At 41.5% G+C, this 12,854-nt stretch overlaps 1 long non-coding RNA gene across 1 annotated transcript; it reads right to left on the minus strand.

Moving 5' to 3' along the window:
* Positions 1-5,263: 5,263 nt before the first annotated feature.
* On the minus strand, positions 5,264-9,921 carry LOC118559883. Its single transcript, XR_004928995.1, has 3 exons — positions 9,871-9,921; positions 5,804-5,916; positions 5,264-5,648 (listed from the first exon to the last, which is right to left on the minus strand). It is a non-coding gene; the product is annotated as an uncharacterized LOC118559883 (long non-coding RNA).
* Between the last annotated feature and the right edge of the window lie 2,933 nt (positions 9,922-12,854).

The following is a 12,854-nucleotide window of genomic DNA, read 5'->3' on the forward strand; positions in this document are numbered from 1 at the left end:
TACAATCATTCTTGTTTCTAAGGCCATTAATGTTCAGAAGAGCCACAGATAAAAGCTCGTAGCCAGAGATGTTTGAAGATGACGTTGCCATGGCGATGCTTGTAGACGTCCTCTCCCTGAGTGAGACAGTGTTGTCCTCCTCTACTGGAAGCTTTGGACCTTTAGAGAAAACATAAAAAGTATTAAAACAGTTCCCACATATTAACCAAACATAGAATTTATGTGTTTATCCATCATTAAACCCAACAGAAAAGATCACAAAATGTTTCCTTTCACTGAACCTACACAGGTCTATATTGGTGTCCTGATACAGCTCAATAATTTAGGTAGAAAGAATTATGGTCCTGTTTTGCATGTGAGTAACCAGTTTTTACTGTCACAATTAGACTTTTGGATCCACTATATGAAGGCGCTGCTTATAAGGCTGACTTTACCTGAAACTCCTCAGACTTAAGAAGTCTCTTGGAGAAGAGACGAAACGTTTCAACAGAGAAGAACCCATCCAGAAGACCTGCTCAAATTTTTCTACCTGGATTTAATTAAAATCATCAGGAAATATGATGATAAAACTATGATTTATTTCACTTAAGTTTTTAATATAGTGCCATTTCACAACAAATCATCTCATAGTACTTTACAAAGTCAGTTTAATTAAAATCCTCCATTCAGGTTCAACGTTTTCTCTCTCAGGAAACCCAGCAGGTTGCATCCAGTCTTTGACTTGCAGTATTCACTCCTCCTGGCTGAGCATGGAGCCTCAGTGGACAGTTGCTGGCTTTGAGTTGTTGGTTTTGCAGCAATTCCTCATATCGAGAATGGATGTAGCAACAGTGGAGAGGAAAACTCCCCTTTACCAGAGATAAGCTTCCATAAAAATAAATAAATTGAACATGTTGATCTCACAACGGAGAAATTCACTTATGCATCTTAACCCATTTCCTTGGGGAGCAGTGGGCTGCCACTGTGCGGTGCCTGGGGAGCAATCTGGGCTTAAGGGTCCATATCAGGGACCCAGAGTACAGGCAGTTGAAATCGAACCAGGTACTTGCATCCTTCTCAGAGCACAAGTGCACTGCTCTAACCACTAGACCAACACTCCCCAGCAGAACCAGAACCAGACTCATTGTGAACAGCAGTGTGCCATGACTAAGTGGGGGTTAGAGAAAGAACGTTAGGAACATACGGGGTAATCAGAGCTCTGATATATGATGGAGCTTGATTATTAAGGGCTTTATACGTTAGAAGGAGAATTTTAAATTCTATTCTTGATTTAACAGGAAGCCAATGAAGGGAATGCTAAAACATGGAGAAATATGATCCCTCTGGTTGATTTTCATCAGAACTCTTGCTGCAGCATTTTGGATCAGCTGAAGGCTTTGAACTGCATTTTGTGGACTTCCTGATAGTAAAGAATTACAATAGTCCAGCCTTGAAGTAACAAATGCATGGACTAGTTTTTCAGCATCACTCCTGGACAGAATGTTTCTAATTTTGGCGATATTCCTGAGGTGAAAAAAGGAAACTCTGGAAACCTGTTTAATATGGGATTTAAATGACATGTCTTGGTCAAAAACAACACCAAGATTTTTTTTCACTTTATCACCAGAGGCCAAGTTAATACCATCCAGATAAAATGAATGATTAAGAAGTTTATTTTTGAGGCCCAAATATGACAACTTGAACATTATTTCACCCTTCCTTTCAGAATAGGAGCCACTTCTACAGCATTCAGCCCAGGTATCTCAAATCAGACTATTCAAGCTTTAGGTTGCTGCTTCTTTGATTTTGTCATTAGGCTGCAAACTATTTTCTGGCTTAATTTTCCATATATATGTAAAATGGTCATATTTAACTATAAAACTATTTATACAGTAGATTTTGAGTAAACTAGAAAAAGGGTTAGATAGGTTTTATGTCTCTAGACACATTTCTTTCATTAAAAATCAAGCGAAAGGTGGCTCCTTGGATTGCAAAGGTTGCTGAAATCTGTGATATACTGTTGTAGTTAATATGTAGAGATATATCTTACGGGTTTTACAAAAAAAAAGATTTATAGACAATGTCTAAGGGAAACATTCTCATTTGTATTTTCTTGTCCAACGGTTATGGTTTCAGGCAGGTTTCTTTCCACTAATACTTGAATGTTTGTTTGTGGTCTTGTTGCTAGAAGAGGGGACCATATTGATACTTTAACAGGTGCTTTACCAATAGATTCACTTGTTTTTATGTCTTAACTGAGCTACACCCCTTTATGATTCATCCTGATGTTTGTTGATGCAAATTTCCCAGATGACGTACCTGTGATGCTTGTTAGGTTTTTGGACTCCAGAGAACCACAGGGAGAACCTTTATCCTAACATGGAACAGAATTATGATTCATCCACGAGGTCCTAGAACCACATCTGAAGCTCTGCAGACCTCACTGCCTAAGTTAAGGTCAGAGGTCATGTTACAGTAATAAGTAAGAGAGACTGGGCAAAGGTTACCTGAAGAGTTCCAGGACCAGAACCTCTGTTGACCCAAAAGAACAATAAGGTCCATTATTTTTGATCTCTAAGTGTTTAGGGAAAATATTCTGTGGACCAAGGAGATTAGAGTGGACCTTTGTGGAAGGTTTTGGTCCTGTTACATTTAGAATAAAATTAACTCAGCATTTTAGAACCAGAGCCTCATATCTACAGTCAAATATGGTGGTGGTAGTGTTATGGTCTGGATCTGCTTTGCAGCTTCAGGACCTGGAGGACTTGGTGTAATTAAAGGAACCATGAATTCTGCTCTCTAAGAGAAAATCTGACCACCGGTCACATTTGAGTTTTGCAGAAAGACAAAGGTCCACAGCAGACCAGCAAGAAGATTTAGAAGTGGTCTAGTCAAATTCTGGACTGAATCTAATTGAAGTGTAACAATTAAAAAGGTAATTTGTGCTTAAAACTCACCTGTTTCCAAAAAAAATAAAAAATAAAAAAATAAAGTTATTATCAAAGCAGAGCCGGTCCAAATTCCTCCACAGGGATGTTAAAGACTCCTTACCAGAAAGTGACAAACACCTGATAATAGCAGCTGTTGTGTTTACAGCACTTTAATTCAATAACAGAGAGGCTCACAGTTTGATTTCACAGGAGGCTAATTAGACAAGCACCTTTAATCAACATGCAAATGTGGTAAATAGTCAAGAATTAACTATATACAGTTTACAAGACAAATAGATCCAAACATTCATGTTTAAGTAAATGTATGCATCTGATGTGGTCATATTCAGCAGAACATTATTTTGATAATATATGATAATATCTGAACATGCAGATCAGCATTAATGTGTTACAGAGCGCCAGATGTATATGTGATCAGCACAGAGTCAGATAAAATGAAAGATGATCAGTGAGCTACAACAGAATCAAAACAGAATCAGCCCTGTTTTATTATTAACTATGAATCTCTAATAAAGAAAATGAATATTTAGAGGCAGTCTATTTAACTACATGACAGAGTTTATCTGCCCTAAAGGCTTCTATGCAAGGTTTATATGACAGACTGAACAATGTTTTAACCATGTTTACAGTCATGATTTGCATTCATAGAAACGCTTAGAGTTCTTTATGTCCAATAAAAGAAAAAGATACAAATAAAAAGAAACAAGGAGCATTTTTAGAGCACTCTACCAAGTTCAAAACTAGTGAAGCAAATAAAGCGTGCAGAGGTGAGTTTTTTAGATCATTTCAGATAGTTTCTGTCAGTGGAGAAAGAAATCCTCTCTTAATTTTGTTGATTGTTTTTAATTAGCTTGAATCTACCTTGATTCTTGATTTGTTTGGAATCTGAACCCCAGAAACCAGAAGTTGTCAGTTTTTCCAAAAGCATATCACGACTGATGGTGGTAAAGGAAGAACTGAAATCCAGGAACACAGCTTGAACCTTTTTATTATTTTGTTCAGTTTCTATCCAATTAGCTTTTATTTGCTTGATTTCTTCATCATGTGACGCTGAAATGTGCATTTTTGCCTGTTTAAAGAGAATTCTATCAAAGATTAAATCATGAACATTTTGGATCTGTAGCAGAGCGTGTTTGAAAGAAACTTCTCAGTAAATGTGGACAGAGCTTTTTTAGGATCAGTCTCTGTCAGCACATCCCTCCAATGAACTGCCTTCATGTTTTCTTTAAACCGGTTTTCATCAAACTCTTTGATTGACCTTCTGATCCTTTGAGGAATATTTATTTTTTAAGTCACTGTTTTGCAGATCCCAAGTGAATCTCAAGTTTTTATCCTCAAGTCCCAAGTCAAGTTTTTAAGTATAGGCAGCCAAGTCCAAGTCAGGTTTCAAATTAAAAAATATTTCTCAAGTCAAGTCCCGAGTCTGAAACTTCTAATTTCAAGTCCTTTTGAGTTTTTAATAATTTTGAAATACAAGTTAAATGTAAATAATAGAGCATGTGTTCTTTTTAAATCAGTATTTATCTCAAAACATGATGAAACCAGTGAAACTGACCTGACAAAATAGTAAAATAAAACTTGGCAGCAACAAAATTCGTCCTTTGAACCATATTTTTCCAGAATATTCAGATAAAAATGCAGCACAACTTCATTTTCAGACCAAAATAAAATTATTCCTGGGAGCATCTTTGTCCTTAGCTCTTTTTCTTTTCCTTTTTTAAAATCTGGTTAATTTGACACGCAGACATATGTACAGAGTGGGAATAGAGAGAGACGGTCTGCATTTGTAGATAATGATTGAGTGAAATTAATTAATTGTGCGTACTTTTTAAACTTTAGATTTTGGGTAAAATATCAAGTGTTCAAGCAAGCAGCTTTAAGTCCAATTCAAGTTTCAAGTCATTGGTGTTAAAGTCCAAGTCAAGTCACAAGTCTCTGAAGACTTTTTCAACTCAAGTCTAAAGTCATACAGTCAATTATTCCATTGCTGAAGTCAAATCCCCATCCCTTCTGTTGAAGGTAATGAGGTTATGGTCAGAGAAATCTTTTTCAGTGGATCTTGGGTTTGAGCACAAGCCTGGAACATTAGTATAAATGTGATCAATGCATTGATCTGACCTGGTACCAACCTTTACAATCTGAGTTAAGCCCAGTTCAGATATAGCCATGGGAGGATTTTCCACCAGCTCATCACTCCAGTCAAAGTTAAAGTCGCCCATCAGAAAAATTTCTTTCTTCTCCTTTGATGCCAAAGTCAGGGTGTTATTGATACCATTTAGAGCTACATTATCATTTGGCGGTCTGTAGCAACTTCCCACTAAGACTGATCTGCCAGGAAGCTTCATCTCAACCCAAATGATCTCAGCTTCAGTCTCCATCAGGTCAGACCTTAATGTAGTTTCAATATGATCCTGAACATACAGAGCAACACCACCTCCCTTATGGGTCCTGTCCTTCCTCCACATCCTGAAACCTGGTATGTTAACTTTAATGTCTTCAACTGAGGAGTCTAACTTAGTTTCACACAGAGCCAGAACATGGAGCTTATGTTCATTAATTATGTCTTCAATCTTAATCATTTTGCTTCTAAGACCATTTATGTTCAAAAGACCCATTGAGCATTTTTCATTGGGTTCTGGTGATGACGTTGCCATGCTGATTACAGTCGATGTCCTCACACTCAGTCAGCGTTGTCCTCCTCTATCAGCAGCTTCAGACCTTCAGAGACACAAAAAGACCCAGGAATGCCAACAAGCTCCTGACTGACTGGAGATTACCAGGACAGGTGATCTCCTACAGCCAATGCTGTCAGGTTAGATCTACTAGAATCAGTAAAATACACACAATAAAATATGTTCCTATTAAAAGCTCACAGGGAGACGCTGCAACCTCTGGTGTAGATCTGCTTCAATCCTGCAGTCGGCTCAACTTCTAACCTTCAGGATGGAGGAACCAGAAGAATCTGCTCTGATGTTGGTCACAGTTGCTGAAATGAAAACCAATCAGAGTCAGAGTTTAATCCGTCCGTCCGTCCGTCCGTTTTCTTCCACTTATCCGGGGTCGGATCGCGGGGGTAGCAGCTTCAGTAGGGAGGCCCAGACGTCCCTCTCCCCAGCCACTTGGGCCAGCTCCTCAGGAGGAATCCCAAGGTGTTCCCAGGCCAGCAGAGAGACATAGTCCCTCCAGCGTGTCCTGGGTCTTCCCCTGGGCCTCCTCCCGGTGGGACGTGCCCGGAACACCTCTCCAGGGAGGCGTCCAGGAGGCATCCTGACCAGATGCCCGAGCCACCTCAACTGGCTCCTCTGGACGTGGAGGAGCAGCGGCTCTACTCTGAGTCCTCCCTGGATGACTGAGCTCCTCACCTTATCTCTAAGGGAGAGCCCAGACACACTACGGAGAAAACTCATTTCAGCCGCTTGTATCCGGGATCTCGTTCTTTCCGTCACGACCCAAAGCTCGTGACCATAGATGAGGGTAGGAACGTAGATCGACCGGTAAATCGAGAGCTTCGCCTTTTGGCTCAGCTCTCTCTTCACCACAACGGATCGGTACAGCGCCCGCTTCACAGCAGACGCTGCACCAATCCGCCTGTCCATCTCCCGCTCCATCCTCCCCTCATTCCTGAACAAGACCCCAAGATACTTGAACTCCTCCACTAGGGGCAGCACATTCTCCCCAACCCGGAGAAGGCACTCTACCCTTTTCTGGTTCAAGACCATGGTCTCGGATTTGGAGGCACTGATTTTCATCCCAGCCGCTTCGCACTCGGCTGTGAACCGCTCCAGTGAGAGCTGTAGATCACGCCCTGATGAAGCCAATAGGACCACGTCATCCGCGAATAGCAGAGACGCAATCCTAAGGCCACCAAAACGGATCCCCTCAACACATTGGCTGTGCCTAGAAATTCTGTCCATAAAAGTTATGAACAGAATCGGTGACAAAGGGCAACCTTGGCGGAGTCTAACTCTCACCGGAAACGAGTCCGACTTACTGCCGGCAATGCGGACCAGACTCTGACACCGGTCGTACAGAGACCTGACAGCCCTTATTAAAGGGTCCGGTACTCCATACTCCCGGAGTACCCCCCACAGGATCCCTCGGGGGACACGGTCGAATGCCTTCTCCAGATCCACAAAGCACATGTAGACTGGTTGGGCAAACTCCCATGCCCCCTCCAGAATCCTACTGAGGGTGTAGAGCTGGTCCAGTGTTCCACGGCCAGGACGAAAACCACACTGCTCTTCCTGAATCCGAGATTCAACTATCCGACGGACCCTCCTTTCCAGAACCCCTGAATAGACCTTACCAGGGAGGCTTAAGAGTGTGATCCCTCTGTAGTTGGAACACACCCTCCGGTCCCCCTTTTTAAATAGGGGGACCACCACCCCAGTCTGCCAATCCAGAGGAACTGCCCCCGATGTCCACGCAATGCTGCAGAGCCGCGTTAACCAACACAGCCCCACAACATCCAGAGCCTTAAGGTACTCAGGGCGAATCTCATCCACCCCCGGGGCCTTGCCACCGAGGAGCTTTTTAACAACCTCGGCAACCTCAGCCCCAGAGATGGGAGAACCCGACCCAGAGTCCTCAGGCTCTGCTTCCTCAATGGAAGACGTGTTGGTGGGATTAAGGAGGTCTTCGATGTATTCCGCCCACCGACGCACGACGTCCCGAGTCGAGGTCAGCAGCACACCCCCCCACTGTAAACAGTGTTGGTACTGCACTGCTTCCCCCTCCCGAGACGCCGTATAGTGGACCAGAATCGCTTCGAAGCCGTACGGAAGTCTTTCTCCATGGCCTCTCCGAACTCTTCCCACGCCCGAGTTTTTTGCCACAGCTCCAACTAGCCGCCTCAACAATAGAGGCGTCGATCATTGAACTGCGACCTAGGGTGTCCTGGTGCCAAGAGCACATATGGACACCCTTATGCTTGAACATGGTGTTTGTGATGGACAATCCATGACGAGCACAGAAGTCCAACAACACCACTGGAGTTCAGATCAGGTGGGCCATTCCTCCCAACCACGCCCCTCCAGGTCCCACTGTCATTGCCCACGTGAGCGTTGAAGTCCCCCAGCAAAACGAGGGAGTCCCCAGGAGGGGCACTCTCCAGTTCCCCCTCCAAGGACTCCAAAAAGGGTGGGTGATCTGAACTGCTGTTTGGTGCATAAGCGCAAACAACAGTCAGAACCCGTCCCCCCACACGAATGCGGAGGGACGCCGTCCTCTCATTCACCGGGGAGAACCCCAACATGCAGGCACCGAGATGGGGGGCAACAAGTGTGCCCACCCCAGCTCGGCGCCTCTCACCAGGGGCAACTCCAGAGTGGAAGAATGTCCAGCCCCTCCCAAGGAGACTGGTTCCGGAGCCAGAGCGGTGCGTCTAGGTGAGTCCGACGCATGGCTCACCTCGATGCATGGCACAGTTTAATCGTTATACTTAATTCCTAACTCAGTTTCCTGGTAACTGGTCTGTTCTCATTTACCTCAGACCGGTTCTTCAGGGTGTTTTTGGAAATCACAAGTGATGAATAAATGCCTTTAAAGTCACGTGTTAATAAAGAAATGCTCAACATGTCTTTGAGGATGTTTAATATGAGTCATGACAGAAACTGATAGAAACTATTAATAATGTAAAAGCTTTTTAATTAATTAATCACAACTTTAATTCAAAACTCATTCATTAATTCGTTTTTATTTTTTTAAACAGGAAGTCCCATTGACATAAATGCATTTAACAAGAGGAGACCTGTCCAAGATGGCCACCATAAAAATAACAATGTATAATAGAGATCTATCATAAATAATACTAAACAATCTAAAAACTCCAATTTAATAAAATATTAAAGTTCAATTTTAAGTAAATGGACTGTTTCAGAAAATGTGACATTCCACCTTCACTGCATCCTTTATGATGGCTATAAATCTCTGTCATGGATATGATTGTTTCTTTTTTTTTATTTTATTTTTTTATTTGACAGGGACAGTACAATTAAACATTGCAACCAAACAGGTGGCCGATGTCCAAGTACATAAGGCTTGTAGCCATGGGCTAATTTGCAGCCTTCGTCCCTGGTTAGACTTTTAAAAGGTGTAAGCATTAAGGGGGAGGGAGGTTAGTAACGACACACAAATGCATAAAAAACAAGAGAAGTTAAAACAAACAATACAGTACAAGCCAGTTTAGTGTTCACACTTTTGATTGTCTTTGAGCCATTTTTTCAATCTTGTGGAGAAAAGTCGAACATCAGTCTGTAACTTAAGCTCCAGAGGCAAAGAGTTCCATAAATGTGATGCTTTCACTGAGAAGGCGGACTGACCCATAGATGTCCGACATCTTTTAATCCTACAGTTCCCACTAGCTCCAGCTCTTGTCCTGATTCCTTCATTTGCATACTTTAGAACAAATTTACAGATTACATGAATTTACAGATTACATCTAATGTTTTAGATGTTTGATGATGAAGGGAAGTGCAGATAAAACAACAAGAAAAGTCATAAAATTAAATTCCAAATTTCATTTTTTTCTGCCCAGAGTTCTTAAAAAGATTTCCTTTCAGTTTCTCCACTAAATCACTAACAGGGTCATTCAGACGGTCCCACAAACGACAGAAAATATGTTTAGATGGATGTTTAACAGAATTAATGTTAAACTTTATGAGGTTCTTTCTCATTGAGAGCATGGAGTAAACAAACCTGCTTTAAATAAATTATCCAGATGACATCAATATGACGTAGCAGAACCACCTCAACATTAAATTAAACAGTTTTCAGTTTTCTCAGAATCTGGACCAACCAGCTGCTCCTCCTGACCCATCAGAACCGACTGAACAAGCTGTAGCAGCTTCTCTTCTGCTTTATCACAATATCCAACAGTTATTGCATCTCTGAGATCTAATTCTGTTTCCTTTGCTGACAATGTGTAAAGGTGCGTTCTCACCTGTGATCTTCAGGTAAAATCAATGCTTCTCAGACACCGACCCAATCCTGCTGCTTCTCAGCTGATCCTCACCCTTTAAATACGTCCATCCTGATGTGCGTCAGAGTAAATATCTGAGCAGAAGTTCCTCCGCCTGCTTTCTGAGGAACGTCGTCCTTTTGTTCGTTCCAGGCAACAATCATGAAGGAATTTCACTCACCGTCACAAAGGTGTTCATCGTTGATCCTGTAACAATGCAGGTATGACCACACCTGAGACTGACGATCAGAAAGGAGACAGAACATATTTGTTTTGCTGTCAGGAAGATATGAGGTCACTAAATATGAAAGAAAACCCGTTTAATAGTCGGACCACCTGGTTTCAGATGGACCACATCACCACCTGAAGGCTCTTTAGAAGAACCCACTAAAACTGGACTTTAGTGGAAGCTCCATCTCAGCCAAAGGATCTACAGGGTTCCTCGGGTCAGAGCTTGATCTAAAGAGTTTCTGACAGCATCATCACCTCCATGATTGTCTCTATTCTTCCTTCACAACTCGGATCCATCGTTATGAATTTATCTGAACTGAGGCATCTGACTTGGTTTTACACAGAGCCAACATTGCTGGTTATGTTATTGATTTCCTGAGCCTTGTTTCTAAGATGGTTGTGATTGACAGCAGGTATTATTGTTCAGCTTCAGACACAGAAACACCTCAGATGATAAAACAGCTTCCAGGCTGCAGACGATCAGGACAGATGGACTATTTCAGCAGATCCAGTCAGAAAATAAAGCTTAAACCTTCAGAAATTCACAGAGAGATGCTGCAGCTTCTGAAGTAGGTTCACCTCCATCCTACAGTCAGCTCAACTTCTAATGTTCAGGGTGGAGGAACCACAGATCTGCTTCTGCAGGGTCCTGAAGGCCAGAAGCTTCAATGAACCCCCTGAGGCTGTTTATTCTCTCTGACTCCAACCAACCACAGTCACTGTTTGGTCGACTTGTTTCATTTGTGACTCAGAGTCTCTGAACCAACAGGTTTGATCTGAATCACCTCAGACTGGTTCTCCAGGTTCTCTGGAAGGAGTTTATATTGCTTCAGCAAATGAAACCCCACAGGTTTTAATCACAAGTCCAATAAGCAGCTTTGAAGTCAACAAAAGGCTGAAAATCAGTTTGTCTAAAAGGAAAAATAATGAGCGGAAAGAGCTCAGACTGAAAGAAATTATTATTCATGTCAAAGCTTCTTCATGCTTTTATTTATTAAGAAATATGGAACAATAATAATGGAAGACTGGTAAGATAGTTATAAATAGTTTTATTAAAACATTCCTTAATATTTGTTTCAGTATTTCACTTCCAGGTGCTCTAAAAACTACAGAGAGCGTGTTTAGATGGATGTTTAGCAGAATTTAAATCATGTAGAGCTTTGAGGATCTTCCAGAAAGTTTCATCTTTATGAGACTCAGTGAGAACAACAGAGGATCCTGTAATGATGCTGCTAAGAAAACAACCAAGAAAACACGTTTGGTATTTCAGCAGAAACCTCAACTACAATTAAGACGTTCCAGAGACCAAGGATGAACTAAAGACACAACATGATGGCAGTGTTTTACTGACTCATTTCTTTCTTCATAGTATCATCGTGTTTGATTCTTTCTGGTTGTTTAGCATCACATGTTCATCCGCCTGAGGCTTTACTCGTTTTAGTTCACATGTGGACACATTGGTCAGGAGACACTGAGCTGCTAGCTTAAAACAAAGGTTGGACACGTGAACAAGCGTTCTCTCTGCCAGGTAGAGTGGAGCATCTGTGATGCTGTGGGCCTGATTTTCTTTCACACACCCTTGGAACCTTTTTAGAGTCAGAGGCATCATTTCCTCTTTGAAATATCAGAAGTTCTGATAAGAAAATCTAGTTTCCTCCGTCAGGAAACTAAATATTATTCAGTGATTCAGACGCTGCTGAGAGCGACTCTGAGGATGAAAATGACATTTTTATCATAGTGAGGAGGGATGGTTGACCCTTTGCTGGGTGGGACGCTGTCTTTCAAGAGCTGTGATTGGTTGATCATACAAGATTTAAAAAAAATGTGCTCCAAGTGATGAAAGGAGAGAAATTATCTGATCATACTAAATTTAGAAATATGTGATATGATGATAAAACTTAGCAAAACTGAATAATTGTCACACAGCATCAAAATGTTTGAACGCACCTCATTTACATCCGCATTATTATTTCCATTTGCTTGTTATGTTTCTCTCCATTCAGGCCTTTTTACTACTTTATTTATCTCATAATAATGCGCTCTCACCTGTTAGCATTTCACTGGTATCTCCTGCAGGTATAAAGCGGCTGGATTTGGTGAAAGTCCAACATAAAATGGAGAAAAAAGGTGAAAGAACCAAACTGGACAGAAGAGCATTGTCTGTCTGCACATCTCTGGGAGGAGAATAGAAAACTGGGTTTTAAATGAATCGACCAGATAAAACACGAGCAGCTGAATTGTTACAATAATCTGTTTTTCCCTGTGGACCAACGTGGATATTAAAAGTTTTTTTAGTGAGACTGGGTTGGAATAGAGGAGAGTTAAAAAGTTAATTTGTAAATTTGGATCACAACACCAGGAGACGGACTAAAACACAGATTAATGCATCTTTTTCTTTGCTTTTACACACCAGAGAATGGAAACTAGAAACAATAATTAATGATTTTAAAAGCAGTTGGACTGCAAACTTGTTTTACTGAAACTGATGTTTCAGTAAAACAAGTTTAACTAGAACAGTTAAAATCCTAAACAAACATGTTTTTAATCTAGATTTAAAGGAACTCAGGCTTTCAGCACTTTTCCAGTTTTCTGGGAGTTTGTTCCAGATCAGTGGAGCATAGGAACTAAATGCTGCTTCTCCATGTCTGGTTCTGGTTCTGGTTCTGGTTCTGCAGAGCAGGCTGGAGCCAGAAGACCTGAGTGGTCTGGATGGTTGGAGGACTTCAGAACCGGGT

This window comes from Fundulus heteroclitus, unplaced genomic scaffold (genome assembly GCF_011125445.2).
Source record: "Fundulus heteroclitus isolate FHET01 unplaced genomic scaffold, MU-UCD_Fhet_4.1 scaffold_36, whole genome shotgun sequence".
Taxonomy (NCBI): Eukaryota; Metazoa; Chordata; class Actinopteri; order Cyprinodontiformes; family Fundulidae; genus Fundulus; species Fundulus heteroclitus.